Source organism: Anabrus simplex, chromosome 1 (genome assembly GCF_040414725.1).
Source record: "Anabrus simplex isolate iqAnaSimp1 chromosome 1, ASM4041472v1, whole genome shotgun sequence".
Lineage (NCBI taxonomy): Eukaryota > Metazoa > Arthropoda > Insecta > Orthoptera > Tettigoniidae > Anabrus > Anabrus simplex.
This window is the reverse complement of record NC_090265.1, coordinates 183,126,754-183,150,018: the sequence shown is the minus strand read 5'-3', so window position 1 is coordinate 183,150,018 and position 23,265 is coordinate 183,126,754. Positions and strand designations below refer to the sequence as shown.

General features: G+C 46.4%; 27 non-coding genes across 27 annotated transcripts; 13 read left to right on the top strand and 14 right to left on the bottom strand.

The window, feature by feature from the left end:
* Nucleotides 1-587: 587 nt before the first annotated feature.
* Nucleotides 588-659, bottom strand: TRNAH-GUG (transfer RNA histidin (anticodon GUG)). The gene has a single exon. It is a non-coding gene; the product is annotated as a tRNA-His (tRNA).
* Nucleotides 660-1,078: 419 nt separating this feature from the next.
* TRNAG-GCC (transfer RNA glycine (anticodon GCC)) lies at nucleotides 1,079-1,149 on the top strand. Its single transcript has one exon. It is a non-coding gene; the product is annotated as a tRNA-Gly (tRNA).
* Nucleotides 1,150-2,211: 1,062 nt separating this feature from the next.
* On the bottom strand, nucleotides 2,212-2,283 carry TRNAH-GUG (transfer RNA histidin (anticodon GUG)). The gene has a single exon. It is a non-coding gene; the product is annotated as a tRNA-His (tRNA).
* Nucleotides 2,284-3,186: 903 nt separating this feature from the next.
* Nucleotides 3,187-3,258, bottom strand: TRNAH-GUG (transfer RNA histidin (anticodon GUG)). The gene has a single exon. It is a non-coding gene; the product is annotated as a tRNA-His (tRNA).
* A 419-nt stretch (nucleotides 3,259-3,677) lies between these two features.
* Nucleotides 3,678-3,748, top strand: TRNAG-GCC (transfer RNA glycine (anticodon GCC)). Its single transcript has one exon. It is a non-coding gene; the product is annotated as a tRNA-Gly (tRNA).
* A 1,062-nt stretch (nucleotides 3,749-4,810) lies between these two features.
* TRNAH-GUG (transfer RNA histidin (anticodon GUG)) lies at nucleotides 4,811-4,882 on the bottom strand. The gene has a single exon. It is a non-coding gene; the product is annotated as a tRNA-His (tRNA).
* A 419-nt stretch (nucleotides 4,883-5,301) lies between these two features.
* Nucleotides 5,302-5,372, top strand: TRNAG-GCC (transfer RNA glycine (anticodon GCC)). The gene has a single exon. It is a non-coding gene; the product is annotated as a tRNA-Gly (tRNA).
* A 1,062-nt stretch (nucleotides 5,373-6,434) lies between these two features.
* On the bottom strand, nucleotides 6,435-6,506 carry TRNAH-GUG (transfer RNA histidin (anticodon GUG)). Its single transcript has one exon. It is a non-coding gene; the product is annotated as a tRNA-His (tRNA).
* Nucleotides 6,507-6,925: 419 nt separating this feature from the next.
* TRNAG-GCC (transfer RNA glycine (anticodon GCC)) lies at nucleotides 6,926-6,996 on the top strand. Its single transcript has one exon. It is a non-coding gene; the product is annotated as a tRNA-Gly (tRNA).
* Nucleotides 6,997-8,058: 1,062 nt separating this feature from the next.
* Nucleotides 8,059-8,130, bottom strand: TRNAH-GUG (transfer RNA histidin (anticodon GUG)). Its single transcript has one exon. It is a non-coding gene; the product is annotated as a tRNA-His (tRNA).
* A 419-nt stretch (nucleotides 8,131-8,549) lies between these two features.
* TRNAG-GCC (transfer RNA glycine (anticodon GCC)) lies at nucleotides 8,550-8,620 on the top strand. Its single transcript has one exon. It is a non-coding gene; the product is annotated as a tRNA-Gly (tRNA).
* A 1,062-nt stretch (nucleotides 8,621-9,682) lies between these two features.
* Nucleotides 9,683-9,754, bottom strand: TRNAH-GUG (transfer RNA histidin (anticodon GUG)). The gene has a single exon. It is a non-coding gene; the product is annotated as a tRNA-His (tRNA).
* Nucleotides 9,755-10,173: 419 nt separating this feature from the next.
* On the top strand, nucleotides 10,174-10,244 carry TRNAG-GCC (transfer RNA glycine (anticodon GCC)). The gene has a single exon. It is a non-coding gene; the product is annotated as a tRNA-Gly (tRNA).
* Nucleotides 10,245-11,306: 1,062 nt separating this feature from the next.
* On the bottom strand, nucleotides 11,307-11,378 carry TRNAH-GUG (transfer RNA histidin (anticodon GUG)). Its single transcript has one exon. It is a non-coding gene; the product is annotated as a tRNA-His (tRNA).
* Nucleotides 11,379-11,797: 419 nt separating this feature from the next.
* On the top strand, nucleotides 11,798-11,868 carry TRNAG-GCC (transfer RNA glycine (anticodon GCC)). The gene has a single exon. It is a non-coding gene; the product is annotated as a tRNA-Gly (tRNA).
* A 1,062-nt stretch (nucleotides 11,869-12,930) lies between these two features.
* On the bottom strand, nucleotides 12,931-13,002 carry TRNAH-GUG (transfer RNA histidin (anticodon GUG)). Its single transcript has one exon. It is a non-coding gene; the product is annotated as a tRNA-His (tRNA).
* Nucleotides 13,003-13,421: 419 nt separating this feature from the next.
* On the top strand, nucleotides 13,422-13,492 carry TRNAG-GCC (transfer RNA glycine (anticodon GCC)). The gene has a single exon. It is a non-coding gene; the product is annotated as a tRNA-Gly (tRNA).
* A 1,062-nt stretch (nucleotides 13,493-14,554) lies between these two features.
* On the bottom strand, nucleotides 14,555-14,626 carry TRNAH-GUG (transfer RNA histidin (anticodon GUG)). Its single transcript has one exon. It is a non-coding gene; the product is annotated as a tRNA-His (tRNA).
* A 419-nt stretch (nucleotides 14,627-15,045) lies between these two features.
* TRNAG-GCC (transfer RNA glycine (anticodon GCC)) lies at nucleotides 15,046-15,116 on the top strand. The gene has a single exon. It is a non-coding gene; the product is annotated as a tRNA-Gly (tRNA).
* Nucleotides 15,117-16,178: 1,062 nt separating this feature from the next.
* On the bottom strand, nucleotides 16,179-16,250 carry TRNAH-GUG (transfer RNA histidin (anticodon GUG)). The gene has a single exon. It is a non-coding gene; the product is annotated as a tRNA-His (tRNA).
* Nucleotides 16,251-16,669: 419 nt separating this feature from the next.
* TRNAG-GCC (transfer RNA glycine (anticodon GCC)) lies at nucleotides 16,670-16,740 on the top strand. The gene has a single exon. It is a non-coding gene; the product is annotated as a tRNA-Gly (tRNA).
* A 1,062-nt stretch (nucleotides 16,741-17,802) lies between these two features.
* On the bottom strand, nucleotides 17,803-17,874 carry TRNAH-GUG (transfer RNA histidin (anticodon GUG)). The gene has a single exon. It is a non-coding gene; the product is annotated as a tRNA-His (tRNA).
* A 419-nt stretch (nucleotides 17,875-18,293) lies between these two features.
* On the top strand, nucleotides 18,294-18,364 carry TRNAG-GCC (transfer RNA glycine (anticodon GCC)). Its single transcript has one exon. It is a non-coding gene; the product is annotated as a tRNA-Gly (tRNA).
* Nucleotides 18,365-19,426: 1,062 nt separating this feature from the next.
* TRNAH-GUG (transfer RNA histidin (anticodon GUG)) lies at nucleotides 19,427-19,498 on the bottom strand. Its single transcript has one exon. It is a non-coding gene; the product is annotated as a tRNA-His (tRNA).
* A 418-nt stretch (nucleotides 19,499-19,916) lies between these two features.
* On the top strand, nucleotides 19,917-19,987 carry TRNAG-GCC (transfer RNA glycine (anticodon GCC)). The gene has a single exon. It is a non-coding gene; the product is annotated as a tRNA-Gly (tRNA).
* Nucleotides 19,988-21,049: 1,062 nt separating this feature from the next.
* Nucleotides 21,050-21,121, bottom strand: TRNAH-GUG (transfer RNA histidin (anticodon GUG)). Its single transcript has one exon. It is a non-coding gene; the product is annotated as a tRNA-His (tRNA).
* Nucleotides 21,122-21,540: 419 nt separating this feature from the next.
* On the top strand, nucleotides 21,541-21,611 carry TRNAG-GCC (transfer RNA glycine (anticodon GCC)). Its single transcript has one exon. It is a non-coding gene; the product is annotated as a tRNA-Gly (tRNA).
* The last annotated feature ends 1,654 nt before the right edge of the window (nucleotides 21,612-23,265 follow it).

Below are 23,265 nucleotides of genomic sequence, written 5' to 3'. Positions count from 1 at the left end.
TGGGCGGAGCACAGTTAATTCTTCCCAGTTTCGTCACCCTAACCAAGGTGCCACCATCCAGGTCATTATCGTTGAGTCTGTAGAGTGAGAACCTTCAATGAGTCCGAGAGAGAAGCGATCTATGGACGGTAAACAGGCTAAGAAAGAAAGAAAGAAGCTAAGGAGGAAATAATCGTTTAACGCGCTGCCAGAGTATCCCTACGGCAGATGTATAAGATATATGATAACATTCTGCTATGGCACCACAATGCACCACCTAAATTGAGGGTTGAAATCTAGCATCTTAACGTCTGAGGAACTCACTGTCTTTGTGGTTCCGTAAGCCCATAACTCTAGTTTTGCAGGCATGCGAGCCAATCTTCTCCAAAATTCAAGCTGCGAGACGCTTACTCCCTTAGCAAGACAGTGAGCCAGCTAGTGATTTAGGGGGATACAGGTAGTCTACAAATTCTCCAAATTGCTAGAAACCTATATGAATCTAACTCCTTGAGATACAGACGAGCATAACAAAATCTGAGCTTAATAATTTCTCCTAAATGAGCACTGTATCAGAATTCAGTAATTACAATTGACAAAATCTGTTCGCTTGCCGTGACCAGGATTCGAACCTGGGTTATTGCGGCCACAACGCAATGTCCTAACCACTAGACGATCACGGCTACGGTAAACACATTCCTTCGCGGTTAGTCTTACCTAATATAAGCGGTTTGTTTGCTCCACATAGCAGTGCCGGTGGATTCTGTAGAGACAGCAGACGGCCCCTACTTCCCTTACCGTATGATTTGTCCCATGCTCTGATACTTTACTGCGTAACGACTATGGCTTTGGCGTCATTTAATGTGCAAGAATACCCGGCGACGTTACTACGGTCCTCTTTACAAGGAACTAATGCCTAAAACTTCGAGCCCTCAATGCTATTTCAGTTAACGCACACACTAAAGGGTGGATTTAAACTCCCGAAGCTGAGTACACAATCTGTTATAAGCAAAGTACTGCAACGTCACTATTAAGCACGGTATGTGATGCAACTTCAAGGAAAACACGTCAGGTTTCGTTGATGTTAGCTATCGGTGACATGGCAACGGTGGTACAGTGGTAGAATGCTCGCCTGCCACGCGGGCGGCCCGGGTTCGATTCCCGGCCGTTGCATATTTATTTTCAACTTCATATTATTATTTTTCAATCTCCTCCTAATGCTCCCTGCTTGAATTATTTATTTTTCTTAATACGAATGTCCTACAAGGTTGGCATTTCGCTCGGTCACCTTCTAAACGCTTCACCACAGAGGCACCATGACACTGCCCTGCACTGCACTGGATCGACCTCGCACCCCCCGGGCGCAACAATTCACGATCTACCGCCACTTCCACGAAAATTGCAGTGTTACGAGGGCTGGAGCGGTGTACCCTTAATCTCGGGTGGTCGACTGAGTTGAGGTGTGTTCGATCCCCACAACAGCATTGCACAAAGTAAATTTCCATGCTTACACACTTCTTCTAAATTCAAATGCCCTGATAGTACCTAAATGAAGGCCTCGGCCACTTCGTTCCCTCATCCGTGCCCATCCCTTCCAATCATTCCATACACCATAAGGCACGTGTACAGCAATGACCGTAAGGCCACCTGGGCGGAGCACAGTTAATTCTTCCCAGTTTCGTCACCCTAACCAAGGTGCCACGATCCAGGTCATTATCGTTGAGTCTGTAGAGTGAGAACCTTCAATGAGTCCGAGAGAGAAGCGATCTATGGACGGTAAACAGGCTAAGAAAGAAAGAAAGAAGCTAAGGAGGAAATAATCGTTTAACGCGCTGCCAGAGTATCCCTACGGCAGATGTATAAGATATATGATAACATTCTGCTATGGCACCACAATGCACCACCTAAATTGAGGGTTGAAATCTAGCATCTTAACGTCTGAGGAACTCACTGTCTTTGTGGTTCCGTAAGCCCATAACTCTAGTTTTGCAGGCATGCGAGCCAATCTTCTCCAAAATTCAAGCTGCGAGACGCTTACTCCCTTAGCAAGACAGTGAGCCAGCTAGTGATTTAGGGGGATACAGGTAGTCTATAAATTCTCCAAATTGCTAGAAACCTATATGAATCTAACTCCTTGAGATACAGACGAGCATAACAAAATCTGAGCTTAATAATTTCTCCTAAATGAGCACTGTATCAGAATTCAGTAATTACAATTGACAAAATCTGTTCGCTTGCCGTGACCAGGATTCGAACCTGGGTTATTGCGGCCACAACGCAATGTCCTAACCACTAGACGATCACGGCTACGGTAAACACACTCCTTTGCGGTTAGTCTTACCTAATATAAGCGGTTTGTTTGCTCCACATAGCAGTGCCGGTGGATTCTGTAGAGACAGCAGACGGCCCCTACTTCCCTTACCGTATGATTTGTCCCATGCTCTGATACTTTACTGCGTAACGACTATGGCTTTGGCGTCATTTAATGTGCAAGAATACCCGGCGGCCGCCTCTGTGGTGTAGTGCCACGAAATTTGAAAAGTGGTACGAGGGCTGGAACGGGGTCCACTCAGCCTCGGGAGGTCAACTGAGTAGAGGTGGGTTCGATTCCCACCTCAGCCATCCTGGAAGTGGTTTTCCGTGGTTTCCCACTTCTCCTCCAGGCGAATGCCGGGATGGTACCTAACTTAAGGCCACGGCCGCTTCCTTCCCTCTTCCTTGCCTATTCTTTCCAATCTTCCCATCCCTCCACAAGGCCCCTGTTCAGCTTAGCAGGTGAGGCCGCCTGGGCGAGGTACTGGTCATACTCCCCAGTTGTATCCCCCGACCAAGAGTCTGAAGCTCCAGGACACTGCCCTTGAGGCGGTAGAGGTGGGATCCCTCGCTAAGTCCGAGGGAAAAACCGAACCTGGAGGGTAAACAGATGATGATGATGATGATGATGAATACCCGGCGACGTTACTACGGTCCTCTTTACAAGGAACTAATGCCTAAAACTTCGAGCCCTCAATGCTATTTCAGTTAACGCACGCACTAAAGCATGGATTAGGGGGATACAGGTAGTCTACAAATTCTCCAAATTGCTAGAAACCTATATGAATCTAACTCCTTGAGATACAGACGAGCATAATAAAATCTGAGCTTAATAATTTCTCCTAAATGAGCACTCTATCAGAATTCAGTAATTACAATTGACAAAATCTGTTCGCTTGCCGTGACCAGGATTCGAACCTGGGTTATTGCGGCCACAACGCAATGTCCTAACCACTAGACGATCACGGCTACGGTACACACATTCCTTTGCGGTTAGTCTTACCTAATATAAGCGGTTTGTTTGCTCCACATAGCAGTGCCGGTGGATTCTGTAGAGACAGCAGACGGCCCCTACTTCCCTTACCGTATGATTTGTCCCATGCTCTGATACTTTACTGCGTAACGACTATGGCTTTGGCGTCATTTAATGTGCAAGAATACCCGGCGACGTTACTACGGTCCTCTTTACAAGGAACTAATGCCTAAAACTTCGAGCCCTCAATGCTATTTCAGTTAACGCACACACTAAAGGGTGGATTTAAACTCCCGAAGCTGAGTACACAATCTGTTATAAGCAAAGTACTGCAACGTCACTATTAAGCACGCTATGTGATGCAACTTCAAGGAAAACACGTCAGGTTTCGTTGATGTTAGCTATCGGTGACATGGCAACGGTGGTACAGTGGTAGAATGCTCGCCTGCCACGCGGGCGGCCCGGGTTCGATTCCCGGCCGTTGCATATTTATTTTCAACTTCATATTATTATTTTTCAATCTCCTCCTAATGCTCCCTGCTTGAATTATTTATTTTTCTTAATACGAATGTCCTACAAGGTTGGCATTTCGCTCGGTCACCTTCTAAACGCTTCACCACAGAGGCACCATGACACTGCCCTGCACTGCACTGGATCGACCTCGCACCCCCCGGGCGCAACAATTCACGATCTACCGCCACTTCCACGAAAATTGCAGTGTTACGAGGGCTGGAGCGGTGTACCCTTAATCTCGGGTGGTCGACTGAGTTGAGGTGTGTTCGATCCCCACAACAGCATTGCACAAAGTAAATTTCCATGCTTACACACTTCTTCTAAATTCAAATGCCCTGATAGTACCTAAATGAAGGCCTCGGCCACTTCGTTCCCTCATCCGTGCCCATCCCTTCCAATCATTCCATACACCATAAGGCACGTGTACAGCAATGACCGTAAGGCCACCTGGGCGGAGCACAGTTAATTCTTCCCAGTTTCGTCACCCTAACCAAGGTGCCACGATCCAGGTCATTATCGTTGAGTCTCTAGAGTGAGAACCTTCAATGAGTCCGAGAGAGAAGCGATCTATGGACGGTAAACAGGCTAAGAAAGAAAGAAAGAAGCTAAGGAGGAAATAATCGTTTAACGCGCTGCCAGAGTATCCCTACGGCAGATGTATAAAATATATGATTACATTCTGCTATGGCACCACAATGCACCACCTATATTGAGGGTTGAAATCTAGCATCTTAACGTCTGAGGAACTCACTGTCTTTGTGGTTCCGTAAGCCCATAACTGTAGTTTTGCAGGCATTCGAGCCGTTCTTCTCCAAAATTCAAGCTGCGAGACGCTTACTCCCTTAGCAAGACAGTGAGCCAGCTAGTGATTTAGGGGGATACAGGTAGTCTACAAATTCTCCAAATTGCTAGAAACCTATATGAATCTAACTCCTTGAGATACAGACGAGCATAACAAAATCTGAGCTTAATAATTTCTCCTAAATGAGCACTGTATCAGAATTCAGTAATTACAATTGACAAAATCTGTTCGCTTGCCGTGACCAGGATTCGAACCTGGGTTATTGCGGCCACAACGCAATGTCCTAACCACTAGACGATCACGGCTACGGTAAACACATTGTTTTGCGGTTAGTCTTACCTAATATAAGCGGTTTGTTTGCTCCACATAGCAGTGCCGGTGGTTTCTGTAGAGACAGCAGACGGCCTCTACTTCCCTTACCGTATGATTTGTCCCATGCTCTGATACTTTACTGCGTAACGACTATGGCTTTGGCGACATTTAATGTGCAAGAATACCGGGCGACTTTACTACGGTCCTCTTTACAAGGAACTAATGCCCAAAACTTCGAGCCCTCAATGCTATTTCAGTTAACGCACACACTAAAGCATGGATTTGAACTCCCGAAGCTGAGTACACAATCTGTTATCAGCAAAGTACTGCAACGTCACTATTAAGCACGGTATGTGATGCAACTTCAAGGAAAACACGTCAGGTTTCGTTCATGTTAGCTATCGGTGACATGGCAACGGTGGTTCAGTGGTAGAATGCTCGCCTGCCACGCGGGCGGCCCGGGTTCGATTCCCGGCCGTTGCATATTTATTTTCAACTTCATATTATTATTTTTCATTCTCCTCCTAATGCTCCCTGCTTGAATTATTTATTTTTCTTAATACGAATGTCCTACAAGGTTGGCATTTCGCTCGGTCACCTTCTAAACGCTTCACCACAGAGGCACCATGACACTGCCCTGCACTGCACTGGATCGACCTCGCACCCCCCGGGCGCAACAATTCACGATCTACCGCCACTTCCACGAAAATTGCAGTGTTACGAGGGCTGGAGCGGTGTACCCTTAATCTCGGGTGGTCGACTGAGTTGAGGTGTGTTCGATCCCCACAACAGCATTGCACAAAGTAAATTTCCATGCTTACACACTTCTTCTAAATTCAAATGCCCTGATAGTACCTAAATGAAGGCCTCGGCCACTTCGTTCCCTCATCCGTGCCCATCCCTTCCAATCATTCCATACACCATAAGGCACGTGTACAGCAATGACCGTAAGGCCACCTGGGCGGAGCACAGTTAATTCTTCCCAGTTTCGTCACCCTAACCAAGGTGCCACCATCCAGGTCATTATCGTTGAGTCTGTAGAGTGAGAACCTTCAATGAGTCCGAGAGAGAAGCGATCTATGGACGGTAAACAGGCTAAGAAAGAAAGAAAGAAGCTAAGGAGGAAATAATCGTTTAACGCGCTGCCAGAGTATCCCTACGGCAGATGTATAAGATATATGATAACATTCTGCTATGGCACCACAATGCACCACCTAAATTGAGGGTTGAAATCTAGCATCTTAACGTCTGAGGAACTCACTGTCTTTGTGGTTCCGTAAGCCCATAACTCTAGTTTTGCAGGCATGCGAGCCAATCTTCTCCAAAATTCAAGCTGCGAGACGCTTACTCCCTTAGCAAGACAGTGAGCCAGCTAGTGATTTAGGGGGATACAGGTAGTCTACAAATTCTCCAAATTGCTAGAAACCTATATGAATCTAACTCCTTGAGATACAGACGAGCATAACAAAATCTGAGCTTAATAATTTCTCCTAAATGAGCACTGTATCAGAATTCAGTAATTACAATTGACAAAATCTGTTCGCTTGCCGTGACCAGGATTCGAACCTGGGTTATTGCGGCCACAACGCAATGTCCTAACCACTAGACGATCACGGCTACGGTAAACACATTCCTTCGCGGTTAGTCTTACCTAATATAAGCGGTTTGTTTGCTCCACATAGCAGTGCCGGTGGATTCTGTAGAGACAGCAGACGGCCCCTACTTCCCTTACCGTATGATTTGTCCCATGCTCTGATACTTTACTGCGTAACGACTATGGCTTTGGCGTCATTTAATGTGCAAGAATACCCGGCGACGTTACTACGGTCCTCTTTACAAGGAACTAATGCCTAAAACTTCGAGCCCTCAATGCTATTTCAGTTAACGCACACACTAAAGGGTGGATTTAAACTCCCGAAGCTGAGTACACAATCTGTTATAAGCAAAGTACTGCAACGTCACTATTAAGCACGGTATGTGATGCAACTTCAAGGAAAACACGTCAGGTTTCGTTGATGTTAGCTATCGGTGACATGGCAACGGTGGTACAGTGGTAGAATGCTCGCCTGCCACGCGGGCGGCCCGGGTTCGATTCCCGGCCGTTGCATATTTATTTTCAACTTCATATTATTATTTTTCAATCTCCTCCTAATGCTCCCTGCTTGAATTATTTATTTTTCTTAATACGAATGTCCTACAAGGTTGGCATTTCGCTCGGTCACCTTCTAAACGCTTCACCACAGAGGCACCATGACACTGCCCTGCACTGCACTGGATCGACCTCGCACCCCCCGGGCGCAACAATTCACGATCTACCGCCACTTCCACGAAAATTGCAGTGTTACGAGGGCTGGAGCGGTGTACCCTTAATCTCGGGTGGTCGACTGAGTTGAGGTGTGTTCGATCCCCACAACAGCATTGCACAAAGTAAATTTCCATGCTTACACACTTCTTCTAAATTCAAATGCCCTGATAGTACCTAAATGAAGGCCTCGGCCACTTCGTTCCCTCATCCGTGCCCATCCCTTCCAATCATTCCATACACCATAAGGCACGTGTACAGCAATGACCGTAAGGCCACCTGGGCGGAGCACAGTTAATTCTTCCCAGTTTCGTCACCCTAACCAAGGTGCCACGATCCAGGTCATTATCGTTGAGTCTCTAGAGTGAGAACCTTCAATGAGTCCGAGAGAGAAGCGATCTATGGACGGTAAACAGGCTAAGAAAGAAAGAAAGAAGCTAAGGAGGAAATAATCGTTTAACGCGCTGCCAGAGTATCCCTACGGCAGATGTATAAAATATATGATTACATTCTGCTATGGCACCACAATGCACCACCTATATTGAGGGTTGAAATCTAGCATCTTAACGTCTGAGGAACTCACTGTCTTTGTGGTTCCGTAAGCCCATAACTGTAGTTTTGCAGGCATTCGAGCCGTTCTTCTCCAAAATTCAAGCTGCGAGACGCTTACTCCCTTAGCAAGACAGTGAGCCAGCTAGTGATTTAGGGGGATACAGGTAGTCTACAAATTCTCCAAATTGCTAGAAACCTATATGAATCTAACTCCTTGAGATACAGACGAGCATAACAAAATCTGAGCTTAATAATTTCTCCTAAATGAGCACTGTATCAGAATTCAGTAATTACAATTGACAAAATCTGTTCGCTTGCCGTGACCAGGATTCGAACCTGGGTTATTGCGGCCACAACGCAATGTCCTAACCACTAGACGATCACGGCTACGGTAAACACATTGTTTTGCGGTTAGTCTTACCTAATATAAGCGGTTTGTTTGCTCCACATAGCAGTGCCGGTGGTTTCTGTAGAGACAGCAGACGGCCTCTACTTCCCTTACCGTATGATTTGTCCCATGCTCTGATACTTTACTGCGTAACGACTATGGCTTTGGCGACATTTAATGTGCAAGAATACCGGGCGACTTTACTACGGTCCTCTTTACAAGGAACTAATGCCCAAAACTTCGAGCCCTCAATGCTATTTCAGTTAACGCACACACTAAAGCATGGATTTGAACTCCCGAAGCTGAGTACACAATCTGTTATCAGCAAAGTACTGCAACGTCACTATTAAGCACGGTATGTGATGCAACTTCAAGGAAAACACGTCAGGTTTCGTTGATGTTAGCTATCGGTGACATGGCAACGGTGGTTCAGTGGTAGAATGCTCGCCTGCCACGCGGGCGGCCCGGGTTCGATTCCCGGCCGTTGCATATTTATTTTCAACTTCATATTATTATTTTTCATTCTCCTCCTAATGCTCCCTGCTTGAATTATTTATTTTTCTTAATACGAATGTCCTACAAGGTTGGCATTTCGCTCGGTCACCTTCTAAACGCTTCACCACAGAGGCACCATGACACTGCCCTGCACTGCACTGGATCGACCTCGCACCCCCCGGGCGCAACAATTCACGATCTACCGCCACTTCCACGAAAATTGCAGTGTTACGAGGGCTGGAGCGGTGTACCCTTAATCTCGGGTGGTCGACTGAGTTGAGGTGTGTTCGATCCCCACAACAGCATTGCACAAAGTAAATTTCCATGCTTACACACTTCTTCTAAATTCAAATGCCCTGATAGTACCTAAATGAAGGCCTCGGCCACTTCGTTCCCTCATCCGTGCCCATCCCTTCCAATCATTCCATACACCATAAGGCACGTGTACAGCAATGACCGTAAGGCCACGTGGGCGGAGCACAGTTAATTCTTCCCAGTTTCGTCACCCTAACCAAGGTGCCACGATCCAGGTCATTATCGTTGAGTCTGTAGAGTGAGAACCTTCAATGAGTCCGAGAGAGAAGCGATCTATGGACGGTAAACAGGCTAAGAAAGAAAGAAAGAAGCTAAGGAGGAAATAATCGTTTAACGCGCTGCCAGAGTATCCCTACGGCAGATGTATAAAATATATGATTACATTGTGCTATGGCACCACAATGCACCACCTATATTGAGGGTTGAAATCTAGCATCTTAACGTCTGAGGAACTCACTGTCTTTGTGGTTCCGTAAGCCCATAACTGTAGTTTTGCAGGCATTCGAGCCGTTCTTCTCCAAAATTCAAGCTGCGAGACGCTTACTCCCTTAGCAAGACAGTGAGCCAGCTAGTGATTTAGGGGGATACAGGTAGTCTACAAATTCTCCAAATTGCTAGAAACCTATATGAATCTAACTCCTTGAGATACAGACGAGCATAACAAAATCTGAGCTTAATAATTTCTCCTAAATGAGCACTGTATCAGAATTCAGTAATTACAATTGACAAAATCTGCTCGCTTGCCGTGACCAGGATTCGAACCTGGGTTATTGCGGCCACAACGCAATGTCCTAACCACTAGACGATCACGGCTACGGTAAACACATTCTTTTGCGGTTAGTCTTACCTAATATAAGCGGTTTGTTTGCTCCACATAGCAGTGCCGGTGGATTCTGTAGAGACAGCAGACGGCCCCTACTTCCCTTACCGTATGATTTGTCCCATGCTCTGATACTTTACTGCGTAACGACTATGGCTTTGGCGTCATTTAATGTGCAAGAATACCCGGCGACGTTACTACGGTCCTCTTTACAAGGAACTAATGCCTAAAACTTCGAGCCCTCAATGCTATTTCAGTTAACGCACACACTAAAGCATGGATTTGAACTCCCGAAGCTGAGTACAAAATCTGTTATCAGCAAAGTACTGCAACGTCACTGTTAAGCACGGTATGTGATGCAACTTCAAGGAAAACACGTCAGGTTTCGTTCATGTTAGCTATCGGTGACATGGCAACGGTGGTTCAGTGGTAGAATGCTCGCCTGCCACGCGGGCGGCCCGGGTTCGATTCCCGGCCGTTGCATATTTATTTTCAACTTCATATTATTATTTTTCAATCTCCTCCTAATGCTCCCTGCTTGAATTATTTATTTTTCTTAATACGAATGTCCTACAAGGTTGGCATTTCGCTCGGTCACCTTCTAAACGCTTCACCACAGAGGGACCATGACACTGCCCTGCACTGCACTGGATCGACCTCGCACCCCCCGGGCGCAACAATTCACGATCTACCGCCACTTCCACGAAAATTGCAGTGTTACGAGGGCTGGAGCGGTGTACCCTTAATCTCGGGTGGTCGACTGAGTTGAGGTGTGTTCGATCCCCACAACAGCATTGCACAAAGTAAATTTCCATGCTTACACACTTCTTCTAAATTCAAATGCCCTGATAGTACCTAAATGAAGGCCTCGGCCACTTCGTTCCCTCATCCGTGCCCATCCCTTCCAATCATTCCATACACCATAAGGCACGTGTACAGCAATGACCGTAAGGCCACCTGGGCGGAGCACAGTTAATTCTTCCCAGTTTCGTCACCCTAACCAAGGTGCCACGATCCAGGTCATTATCGTTGAGTCTGTAGAGTGAGAACCTTCAATGAGTCCGAGAGAGAAGCGATCTATGGACGGTAAACAGGCTAAGAAAGAAAGAAAGAAGCTAAGGAGGAAATAATCATTTAACGCGCTGCCAGAGTATCCCTACGGCAGATGTATAAAATATATGATTACATTCTGCTATGGCACCACAATGCACCACCTATATTGAGGGTTGAAATCTAGCATCTTAACGTCTGAGGAACTCACTGTCTTTGTGGTTCCGTAAGCCCATAACTGTAGTTTTGCAGGCATTCGAGCCGTTCTTCTCCAAAATTCAAGCTGCGAGACGCTTACTCCCTTAGCAAGACAGTGAGCCAGCTAGTGATTTAGGGGGATACAGGTAGTCTACAAATTCTCCAAATTGCTAGAAACCTATATGAATCTAACTCCTTGAGATACAGACGAGCATAACAAAATCTGAGCTTAATAATTTCTCCTAAATGAGCACTGTATCAGAATTCAGTAATTACAATTGACAAAATCTGTTCGCTTGCCGTGACCAGGATTCGAACCTGGGTTATTGCGGCCACAACGCAATATCCTAACCACTAGACGATCACGGCTACGGTAAACACATTCTTTTGCGGTTAGTCTTACCTAATATAAGCGGTTTGTTTGCTCCACATAGCAGTGCCGGTGGTTTCTGTAGAGACAGCAGACGGCCCCTACTTCCCTTACCGTATGATTTGTCCCATGCTCTGATACTTTACTGCGTAACGACTATGGCTTTGGCGACATTTAATGTGCAAGAATACCGGGCGACTTTACTACGGTCCTCTTTACAAGGAACTAATGCCCAAAACTTCGAGCCCTCAATGCTATTTCAGTTAACGCACACACTAAAGCATGGATTTGAACTCCCGAAGCTGAGTACACAATCTGTTATCAGCAAAGTACTGCAACGTCACTATTAAGCACGGTATGTGATGCAACTTCAAGGAAAACACGTCAGGTTTCGTTGATGTTAGCTATCGGTGACATGGCAACGGTGGTTCAGTGGTAGAATGCTCGCCTGCCACGCGGGCGGCCCGGGTTCGATTCCCGGCCGTTGCATATTTATTTTCAACTTCATATTATTATTTTTCATTCTCCTCCTAATGCTCCCTGCTTGAATTATTTATTTTTCTTAATACGAATGTCCTACAAGGTTGGCATTTCGCTCGGTCACCTTCTAAACGCTTCACCACAGAGGCACCATGACACTGCCCTGCACTGCACTGGATCGACCTCGCACCCCCCGGGCGCAACAATTCACGATCTACCGCCACTTCCACGAAAATTGCAGTGTTACGAGGGCTGGAGCGGTGTACCCTTAATCTCGGGTGGTCGACTGAGTTGAGGTGTGTTCGATCCCCACAACAGCATTGCACAAAGTAAATTTCCATGCTTACACACTTCTTCTAAATTCAAATGCCCTGATAGTACCTAAATGAAGGCCTCGGCCACTTCGTTCCCTCATCCGTGCCCATCCCTTCCAATCATTCCATACACCATAAGGCACGTGTACAGCAATGACCGTAAGGCCACGTGGGCGGAGCACAGTTAATTCTTCCCAGTTTCGTCACCCTAACCAAGGTGCCACGATCCAGGTCATTATCGTTGAGTCTGTAGAGTGAGAACCTTCAATGAGTCCGAGAGAGAAGCGATCTATGGACGGTAAACAGGCTAAGAAAGAAAGAAAGAAGCTAAGGAGGAAATAATCGTTTAACGCGCTGCCAGAGTATCCCTACGGCAGATGTATAAGATATATGATAACATTCTGCTATGGCACCACAATGCACCACCTAAATTGAGGGTTGAAATCTAGCATCTTAACGTCTGAGGAACTCACTGTCTTTGTGGTTCCGTAAGCCCATAACTCTAGTTTTGCAGGCATTCGAGCCAATCTTCTCCAAAATTCAAGCTGCGAGACGCTTACTCCCTTAGCAAGACAGTGAGCCAGCTAGTGATTTAGGGGGATACAGGTAGTCTACAAATTCTCCAAATTGCTAGAAACCTATATGAATCTAACTCCTTGAGATACAGACGAGCATAACAAAATCTGAGCTTAATAATTTCTCCTAAATGAGCACTGTATCAGAATTCAGTAATTACAATTGACAAAATCTGCTCGCTTGCCGTGACCAGGATTCGAACCTGGGTTATTGCGGCCACAACGCAATGTCCTAACCACTAGACGATCACGGCTACGGTAAACACATTCTTTTGCGGTTAGTCTTACCTAATATAAGCGGTTTGTTTGCTCCACATAGCAGTGCCGGTGGATTCTGTAGAGACAGCAGACGGCCCCTACTTCCCTTACCGTATGATTTGTCCCATGCTCTGATACTTTACTGCGTAACGACTATGGCTTTGGCGTCATTTAATGTGCAAGAATACCCGGCGACGTTACTACGGTCCTCTTTACAAGGAACTAATGCCTAAAACTTCGAGCCCTCAATGCTATTTCAGTTAACGCACACACTAAAGCATGGATTTGAACTCCCGAAGCTGAGTACAAAATCTGTTATCAGCAAAGTACTGCAACGTCACTGTTAAGCACGGTATGTGATGCAACTTCAAGGAAAACACGTCAGGTTTCGTTGATGTTAGCTATCGGTGACATGGCAACGGTGGTTCAGTGGTAGAATGCTCGCCTGCCACGCGGGCGGCCCGGGTTCGATTCCCGGCCGTTGCGTATTTATTTTCAACTTCATATTATTATTTTTCAATCTCCTCCTAATGCTCCCTGCTTGAATTATTTATTTTTCTTAATACGAATGTCCTACAAGGTTGGCATTTCGCTCGGTCACCTTCTAAACGCTTCACCACAGAGGCACCATGACACTGCCCTGCACTGCACTGGATCGACCTCGCACCCCCCGGGCGCAACAATTCACGATCTACCGCCACTTCCACGAAAATTGCAGTGTTACGAGGGCTGGAGCGGTGTACCCTTAATCTCGGGTGGTCGACTGAGTTGAGGTGTGTTCGATCCCCACAACAGCATTGCACAAAGTAAATTTCCATGCTTACACACTTCTTCTAAATTCAAATGCCCTGATAGTACCTAAATGAAGGCCTCGGCCACTTCGTTCCCTCATCCGTGCCCATCCCTTCCAATCATTCCATACACCATAAGGCACGTGTACAGCAATGACCGTAAGGCCACCTGGGCGGAGCACAGTTAATTCTTCCCAGTTTCGTCACCCTAACCAAGGTGCCACGATCCAGGTCATTATCGTTGAGTCTGTAGAGTGAGAACCTTCAATGAGTCCGAGAGAGAAGCGATCTATGGACGGTAAACAGGCTAAGAAAGAAAGAAAGAAGCTAAGGAGGAAATAATCATTTAACGCGCTGCCAGAGTATCCCTACGGCAGATGTATAAAATATATGATTACATTCTGCTATGGCACCACAATGCACCACCTATATTGAGGGTTGAAATCTAGCATCTTAACGTCTGAGGAACTCACTGTCTTTGTGGTTCCGTAAGCCCATAACTGTAGTTTTGCAGGCATTCGAGCCGTTCTTCTCCAAAATTCAAGCTGCGAGACGCTTACTCCCTTAGCAAGACAGTGAGCCAGCTAGTGATTTAGGGGGATACAGGTAGTCTACAAATTCTCCAAATTGCTAGAAACCTATATGGACCTAACTCCTTGAGATACAGACGAGCATAACAAAATCTGAGCTTAATAATTTCTCCTAAATGAGCACTGTATCAGAATTCAGTAATTACAATTGACAAAATCTGTTCGCTTGCCGTGACCAGGATTCGAACCTGGGTTATTGCGGCCACAACGCAATGTCCTAACCACTAGACGATCACGGCTACGGTAAACACATTCTTTTGCGGTTAGTCTTACCTAATATAAGCGGTTTGTTTGCTCCACATAGCAGTGCCGGTGGATTCTGTAGAGACAGCAGACGGCCCCTACTTCCCTTACCGTATGATTTGTCCCATGCTCTGATACTTTACTGCGTAACGACTATGGCTTTGGCGTCATTTAGTGTGCAAGAATACCCGGCGACGTTACTACGGTCCTCTTTACAAGGAACTAATGCCTAAAACTTCGAGCCCTCAATGCTATTTCAGTTAACGCACACACTAAAGCATGGATTTGAACTCCCGAAGCTGAGTACAAAATCTGTTATCAGCAAAGTACTGCAACGTCACTGTTAAGCACGGTATGTGATGCAACTTCAAGGAAAACACGTCAGGTTTCGTTGATGTTAGCTATCGGTGACATGGCAACGGTGGTTCAGTGGTAGAATGCTCGCCTGCCACGCGGGCGGCCCGGGTTCGATTCCCGGCCGTTGCATATTTATTTTCAACTTCATATTATTATTTTTCAATCTCCTCCTAATGCTCCCTGCTTGAATTATTTATTTTTCTTAATACGAATGTCCTACAAGGTTGGCATTTCGCTCGGTCACCTTCTAAACGCTTCACCACAGAGGCACCATGACACTGCCCTGCACTGCACTGGATCGACCTCGCACCCCCCCGGCGCAACAATTCACGATCTACCGCCACTTCCACGAAAATTGCAGTGTTACGAGGGCTGGAGCGGTGTACCCTTAATCTCGGGTGGTCGACTGAGTTGAGGTGTGTTCGATCCCCACAACAGCATTGCACAAAGTAAATTTCCATGCTTACACACTTCTTCTAAATTCAAATGCCCTGATAGTACCTAAATGAAGGCCTCGGCCACTTCGTTCCCTCATCCGTGCCCATCCCTTCCAATCATTCCATACACCATAAGGCACGTGTACAGCAATGACCGTAAGGCCACCTGGGCGGAGCACAGTTAATTCTTCCCAGTTTCGTCACCCTAACCAAGGTGCCACGATCCAGGTCATTATCGTTGAGTCTGTAGAGTGAGAACCTTCAATGAGTCCGAGAGAGAAGCGATCTATGGACGGTAAACAGGCTAAGAAAGAAAGAAAGAAGCTAAGGAGGAAATAATCGTTTAACGCGCTGCCAGAGTATCCCTACGGCAGATGTATAAAATATATGATTACATTCTGCTATGGCACCACAATGCACCACCTATATTGAGGGTTGAAATCTAGCATCTTAACGTCTGAGGAACTCACTGTCTTTGTGGTCCCGTAAGCCCATAACTGTAGTTTTGCAGGCATTCGAGCCGTTCTTCTCCAAAATTCAAGCTGCGAGACGCTTACTCCCTTAGCAAGACAGTGAGCCAGCTAGTGATTTAGGGGGATACAGGTAGTCTACAAATTCTCCAAATTGCTAGAAACCTATATGAATCTAACTCCTTGAGATACAGACGAGCATAACAAAATCTGAGCTTAATAATTTCTCCTAAATGAGCACTGTATCAGAATTCAGTAATTACAATTGACAAAATCTGTTCGCTTGCCGTGACCAGGATTCGAACCTGGGTTATTGCGGCCACAACGCAATGTCCTAACCACTAGACGATCACGGCTACGGTAAACACATTCTTTTGCGGTTAGTCTTACCTAATATAAGCGGTTTGTTTGCTCCACATAGCAGTGCCGGTGGATTCTGTAGAGACAGCAGACGGCCCCTACTTCCCTTACCGTATGATTTGTCCCATGCTCTGATACTTTACTGCGTAACGACTATGGCTTTGGCGTCATTTAGTGTGCAAGAATACCCGGCGACGTTACTACGGTCCTCTTTACAAGGAACTAATGCCTAAAACTTCGAGCCCTCAATGCTATTTCAGTTAACGCACACACTAAAGCATGGATTTGAACTCCCGAAGCTGAGTACAAAATCTGTTATCAGCAAAGTACTGCAACGTCACTGTTAAGCACGGTATGTGATGCAACTTCAAGGAAAACACGTCAGGTTTCGTTGATGTTAGCTATCGGTGACATGGCAACGGTGGTTCAGTGGTAGAATGCTCGCCTGCCACGCGGGCGGCCCGGGTTCGATTCCCGGCCGTTGCATATTTATTTTCAACTTCATATTATTATTTTTCAATCTCCTCCTAATGCTCCCTGCTTGAATTATTTATTTTTCTTAATACGAATGTCCTACAAGGTTGGCATTTCGCTCGGTCACCTTCTAAACGCTTCACCACAGAGGCACCATGACACTGCCCTGCACTGCACTGGATCGACCTCGCACCCCCCCGGCGCAACAATTCACGATCTACCGCCACTTCCACGAAAATTGCAGTGTTACGAGGGCTGGAGCGGTGTACCCTTAATCTCGGGTGGTCGACTGAGTTGAGGTGTGTTCGATCCCCACAACAGCATTGCACAAAGTAAATTTCCATGCTTACACACTTCTTCTAAATTCAAATGCCCTGATAGTACCTAAATGAAGGCCTCGGCCACTTCGTTCCCTCATCCGTGCCCATCCCTTCCAATCATTCCATACACCATAAGGCACGTGTACAGCAATGACCGTAAGGCCACCTGGGCGGAGCACAGTTCATTCTTCCCAGTTTCGTCACCCTAACCAAGGTGCCACGATCCAGGTCATTATCGTTGAGTCTGTAGAGTGAGAACCTTCAATGAGTCCGAGAGAGAAGCGATCTATGGACGGTAAACAGGCTAAGAAAGAAAGAAAGAAGCTAAGGAGGAAATAATCGTTTAACGCGCTGCCAGAGTATCCCTACGGCAGATGTATAAAATATATGATTACATTCTGCTATGGCACCACAATGCACCACCTAAATTGAGGGTTGAAATCTAGCATCTTAACGTCTGAGGAACTCACTGTCTTTGTGGTTCCGTAAGCCCATAACTCTAGTTTTGCAGGCATTCGAGCCAATCTTCTCCAAAATTCAAGCTGCGAGACGCTTACTCCCTTAGCAAGACAGTGAGCCAGCTAGTGATTTAGGGGGATACAGGTAGTCTACAAATTCTCCAAATTGCTAGAAACCTATATGAATCTAACTCCTTGAGATACAGACGAGCATAACAAAATCTGAGCTTAATAATTTCTCCTAAATGAGCACTGTATCAGAATTCAGTAATTACAATTGACAAAATCTGTTCGCTTGCCGTGACCAGGATTCGAACCTGGGTTATTGCGGCCACAACGCAATGTCCTAACCACTAGACGATCACGGCTACGGTAAACACATTCTTTTGCGGTTAGTCTTACCTAATATAAGCGGTTTGTTTGCTCCACATAGCAGTGCCGGTGGATTCTGTAGAGACAGCAGACGGCCCCTACTTCCCTTACCGTATGATTTGTCCCATGCTCTGATACTTTACTGCGTAACGACTATGGCTTTGGCGACATTTAATGTGCAAGAATACCGGGCGACTTTACTACGGTCCTCTTTACAAGGAACTAATGCCCAAAACTTCGAGCCCTCAATGCTATTTCAGTTAACGCACACACTAAAGCATGGATTTGAACTCCCGAAGCTGAGTACACAATCTGTTATAAGCAAAGTACTGCAACGTCACTGTTAAGCACGGTATGTGATGCAACTTCAAGGAAAACACGTCAGGTTTCGTTGATGTTAGCCATCGGTGACATGGCAACGGTGGTTCAGTGGTAGAATGCTCGCCTGCCACGCGGGCGGCCCGGGTTCGATTCCCGGCCGTTGCATATTTATTTTCAACTTCATATTATTATTTTTCAATCTCCTCCTAATAGTCCTTGCTTTAATTATTTATTTTTCTTAATACGAATGTCCTAAAAGGTTGGCATTTCGCTCGGTCACCTTCTAAATGCTTCACCACAGAGGCACCATGACACTGCCCTGCACTGCACTGGATCGACCTCGCACCCCCCGGGCGCAACAATTCACGATCTACCGCCACTTTCACGAAAACTGCAGGGTTACGAGGGCTGGAGCGGTGTACCCTTAATCTCGGGTGGTCGACTGAGTTGAGGTGTGTTCGATCCCCACAACAGCATTGCACAAAGTAAATTTCCATGCTTACACACTTCTTCTAAATTCAAATGCCCTGATAGTACCTAAATGAAGGCCTCGGCCACTTCGTTCCCTCATCCGTGCCCATCCCTTCCAATCATTCCATACACCATAAGGCACGTGTACAGCAATGACCGTAAGGCCACCTGGGCGGAGCACAGTTAATTCTTCCCAGTTTCGTCACCCTAACCAAGGTGCCACGATCCAGGTCATTATCGTTGAGTCTGTAGAGTGAGAACCTTCAATGAGTCCGAGAGAGAAGCGATCTATGGACGGTAAACAGGCTAAGAAAGAAAGAAAGAAGCTAAGGAGGAAATAATCGTTCAACGCGCTGCCAGAGTATCCCTACGGCAGATGTATAAAATATATGATTACATTCTGCTATGGCACCACAATGCACCACCTAAATTGAGGGTTGAAATCTAGCATCTTAACGTCTGAGGAACTCACTGTCTTTGTGGTTCCGTAAGCCCATAACTCTAGTTTTGCAGGCATTCGAGCCAATCTTCTCCAAAATTCAAGCTGCGAGACGCTTACTCCCTTAGCAAGACAGTGAGCCAGCTAGTGATTTAGGGGGATACAAGTAGTCTACAAATTCTCCAAATTGCTAGAAACCTATATGAATCTAACTCCGTGAGATACAGACGAGCATAACAAAATCTGAGCTTAATAATTTCTCCTAAATGAGCACTGTATCAGAATTCAGTAATTACAATTGACAAAATCTGTTCGCTTGCCGTGACCAGGATTCGAACCTGGGTTATTGCGGCCACAACGCAATGTCCTAACCACTAGACGATCACGGCTACGGTAAACACATTCTTTTGCGGTTAGTCTTACCTAATATAAGCCGTTTGTTTGCTCCACATAGCAGTGCCGGTAGATTCTGTAGAGGCAGCAGACGGCCCCTACTTCCCTTACCGTATGATTTGTCCCATGCTCTATACTTTACTGCGTAACGACTATGGCTTTGGCGACATTTAATGTGCAAGAATACCGGGCGACTTTACTACGGTCCTCTTTACAAGGAACTAATGCCTTAAACTTCGAGCCCTCAATGCTATTTCAGTTAACGCACACACTAAAGCGTGGATTTGAACTCCCGAAGCTGAGTACACAATCTGTTATCAGCAAAGTACTGCAACGTCACTGTTAAGCACGGTATGTGATGCAACTTCAAGGAAAACACGTCATGTTTCGTTGATGTTAGCCAGCAGTAACATGGCAACGGTGGTTCAGTGGTAGAATGCTCGCCTGCCACGCGGGCGGCCCGGGTTCGATTCCCGGCCGTTGCATATTTATTTTCAACTTCATATTATTATTTTTCAATCTCCTCCTAATAGTCCTTGCTTTAATTATTTATTTTTCTTAAGACGAATGTCCTAAAAGGTTGGCATTTGGCTCGGTCACCTTCTAAACGCTTCACCACAGAGGCACCATGACACTGCCCTGCACTGCACTGGATCGACCTCGCACCCCCCGGGCGCAACAATTCACGATCTACCGCCACTTCCACGAAAACTGCAGTGTTACGAGGGCTGGAGCGGTGTACCCTTAATCTCGGGTGGTCGACTGAGTTGAGGTGTGTTCGATGCCCACAACAGCATTGCACAAAGTAAATTTCCATGCTTACACACTTCTTCTAAATTCAAATGCCCTGATAGTACCTAAATGAAGGCCTCGGCCACTTCGTTCCCTCATCCGTGCCCATCCCTTCCAATCATTCCATACACCATAAGGCACGTGTACAGCAATGACCGTAAGGCCACCTGGGCGGAGCACAGTTAATTCTTCCCAGTTTCGTCACCCTAACCAAGGTGCCACGATCCAGGTCATTATCGTTGAGTCTGTAGAGTGAGAACCTTCAATGAGTCCGAGAGAGAAGCGATCTATGGACGGTAAACAGGCTAAGAAAGAAAGAAAGAAGCTAAGGAGGAAATAATCGTTTAACGCGCTGCCAGAGTATCCCTACGGCAGATGTATAAAATATATGATTACATTCTGCTATGGCACCACAATGCACCACCTAAATTGAGGGTTGAAATCTAGCATCTTAACGTCTGAGGAACTCACTGTCTTTGTGGTTCCGTAAGCCCATAACTCTAGTTTTGCAGGCATTCGAGCCAATCTTCTCCAAAATTCAAGCTGCGAGACGCTTACTCCCTTAGCAAGACAGTGAGCCAGCTAGTGATTTAGGGGGATACAGGTAGTCTACAAATTCTCCAAATAACTAGAAACCTATATGAATCTAACTCCATGAGATACAGACGAGCATAACAAAATCTGAGCTTAAAAATTTCTCCTAAATGAGCACTGTATCAGAATTCAGTAATTACAATTGACAAAATCTGTTCGCTTGTCGTGACCAGGATTCGAACCTGGGTTATTGCGGCCACAACGCAATGTCCTAACCACTAGACGATCACGGCTACGGTAAACACATGCCTTTGCGGTTAGTCTTACCTAATATAAGCGGTTTGTTTGCTCCACATAGCAGTGCCGGTGGATTCTGTAGAGACAGCAGACGGCCCCTACTTCCCTTACCGTATGATTTGTCCCATGCTCTGATACTTTACTGCGTAACGACTATGGCTTTGGCGTCATTTAATGTGCAAGAATACCCGGCGACGTTACTACGGTCCTCTTTACAAGGAACTAATGCCTAAAACTTCGAGCCCTCAATGCTATTTCAGTTAACGCACACACTAAAGCGTGGATTTAAACTCCCGAAGCTGAGTGCACAATCTGTTATAAGCAAAGTACTGCAACGTCACTATTAAGCACGGTATGTGATGCAACTTCAAGGAAAACACGTCAGGTTTCGTTGATGTTAGCTATCGGTGACATGGTAACGGTGGTTCAGTGGTAGAATGCTCGCCTGCCACGCGGGCGGCCCGGGTTCGATTCCCGGCCGTTGCATATTTATTTTCAACTTCATATTATTATTTTCCATTCTCCTCCTAATGATCCCTGCTTGAATTATTTATTTTTCTTAATACGAATGTCCTACAAGGTTGGCATTTCGCTCGGTCACCTTCTAAACGCTTCACCACAGAGGCACCATGACACTGCCCTGCACTGCACTGGATCGACCTCGCACCCCCCGGGCGCAACAATTCACGATCTACCGCCACTTCCGCGAAAACTGCAGTGTTACGAGGGCTGGAGCGGTGTACCCTTAATCTCGGGTGGTCGACTGAGTTGAGGTGTGTTCGATCCCCACAACAGCATTGCACAAAGTAAATTTACATGCTTACACACTTCTTCTAAATTCAAATGCCCTGATAGTACCTAAATGAAGGCCTCGGCCACTTCGTTCCCTCATCCGTGCCCATCCCTTCCAATCATTCCATACACCATAAGGCACGTGTACAGCAATGACCGTAAGGCCACGTGGGCGGAGCACAGTTAATTCTTCCCAGTTTCGTCACCCTAACCAAGGTGCCACGATCCAGGTCATTATCGTTGAGTCTGTAGAGTGAGAACCTTCAATGAGTCCGAGAGAGAAGCGATCTATGGACGGTAAACAGGCTAAGAAAGAAAGAAAGAAGCTAAGGAGGAAATAATCGTTTAACGCGCTGCCAGAGTATCCCTACGGCAGATGTATAAAATATATGATTACATTCTGCTATGGCACCACAATGCACCACCTAAATTGAGGGTTGAAATCTAGCATCTTAACGTCTGAGGAACTCACTGTCTTTGTGGTTCCGTAAGCCCATAACTCTAGTTTTGCAGGCATTCGAGCCGGACATCCTTCTCGCGCAACTCGAAACTTGACTGCCTTATTCTCTGCGCATCTCCATTTACTTTTTCTTCGGCCTGGTGGCTCACCAACTCTAACTTTGCTGCCTCGCCGAACCCAAAAAAGCATATCAGGCTGACACCAAGATGGAAGTCGGCCTCCCCACTCTGTATATCTGTCTCGCCAGGAATGTCAATCCAGCTATCCCCGAAGAAGAAATTGAAGCAGAACTCCGTGCGATTGGCATCCACCATGCCATACGATCTTCCGCTGGCCCAGGACCATCAACTGATGTGCTACTCTATACTCCATCTGGAGCTGACTTCTGGAATGCTGTCGATAATGGCGTTTATATCCAAGGCAAGCTCCATCGAGTAGAAGAAATCCCGGCAACAACTACGTCAGCCCAGCCAACTGCCTATACTACAGCCGAGCCTACAACTACACCATCACAGCAACCACCACAACTACAGACTTCGTCAAATTTCTACATCACTCCCATTACCACCACCTACACCACCACGACCACCACTGTCACCTCGACCACTCCAACATCTACCCTCCGTACTTCCCAGATCGCTGTTACAACAGTTGTCCCATGCCACCCACCTTCACTAATGACCTCTTCACTCCTCACTTCGCCCTTCCCTTCACATCCCTATGTATTTCCTGGAACAACGAATACCACAGTCGACGCACCGCCTTCGCCAGCTTCACCCAGAACAGCAGCCTCCGCAACATCATCGCCCTCGCAGCCACCAACAACTTCTCACAGAATGTCCAGCTGTGTCATCCGTGGAGTGGACCCGGCTCTCTCCGAAAGGACCA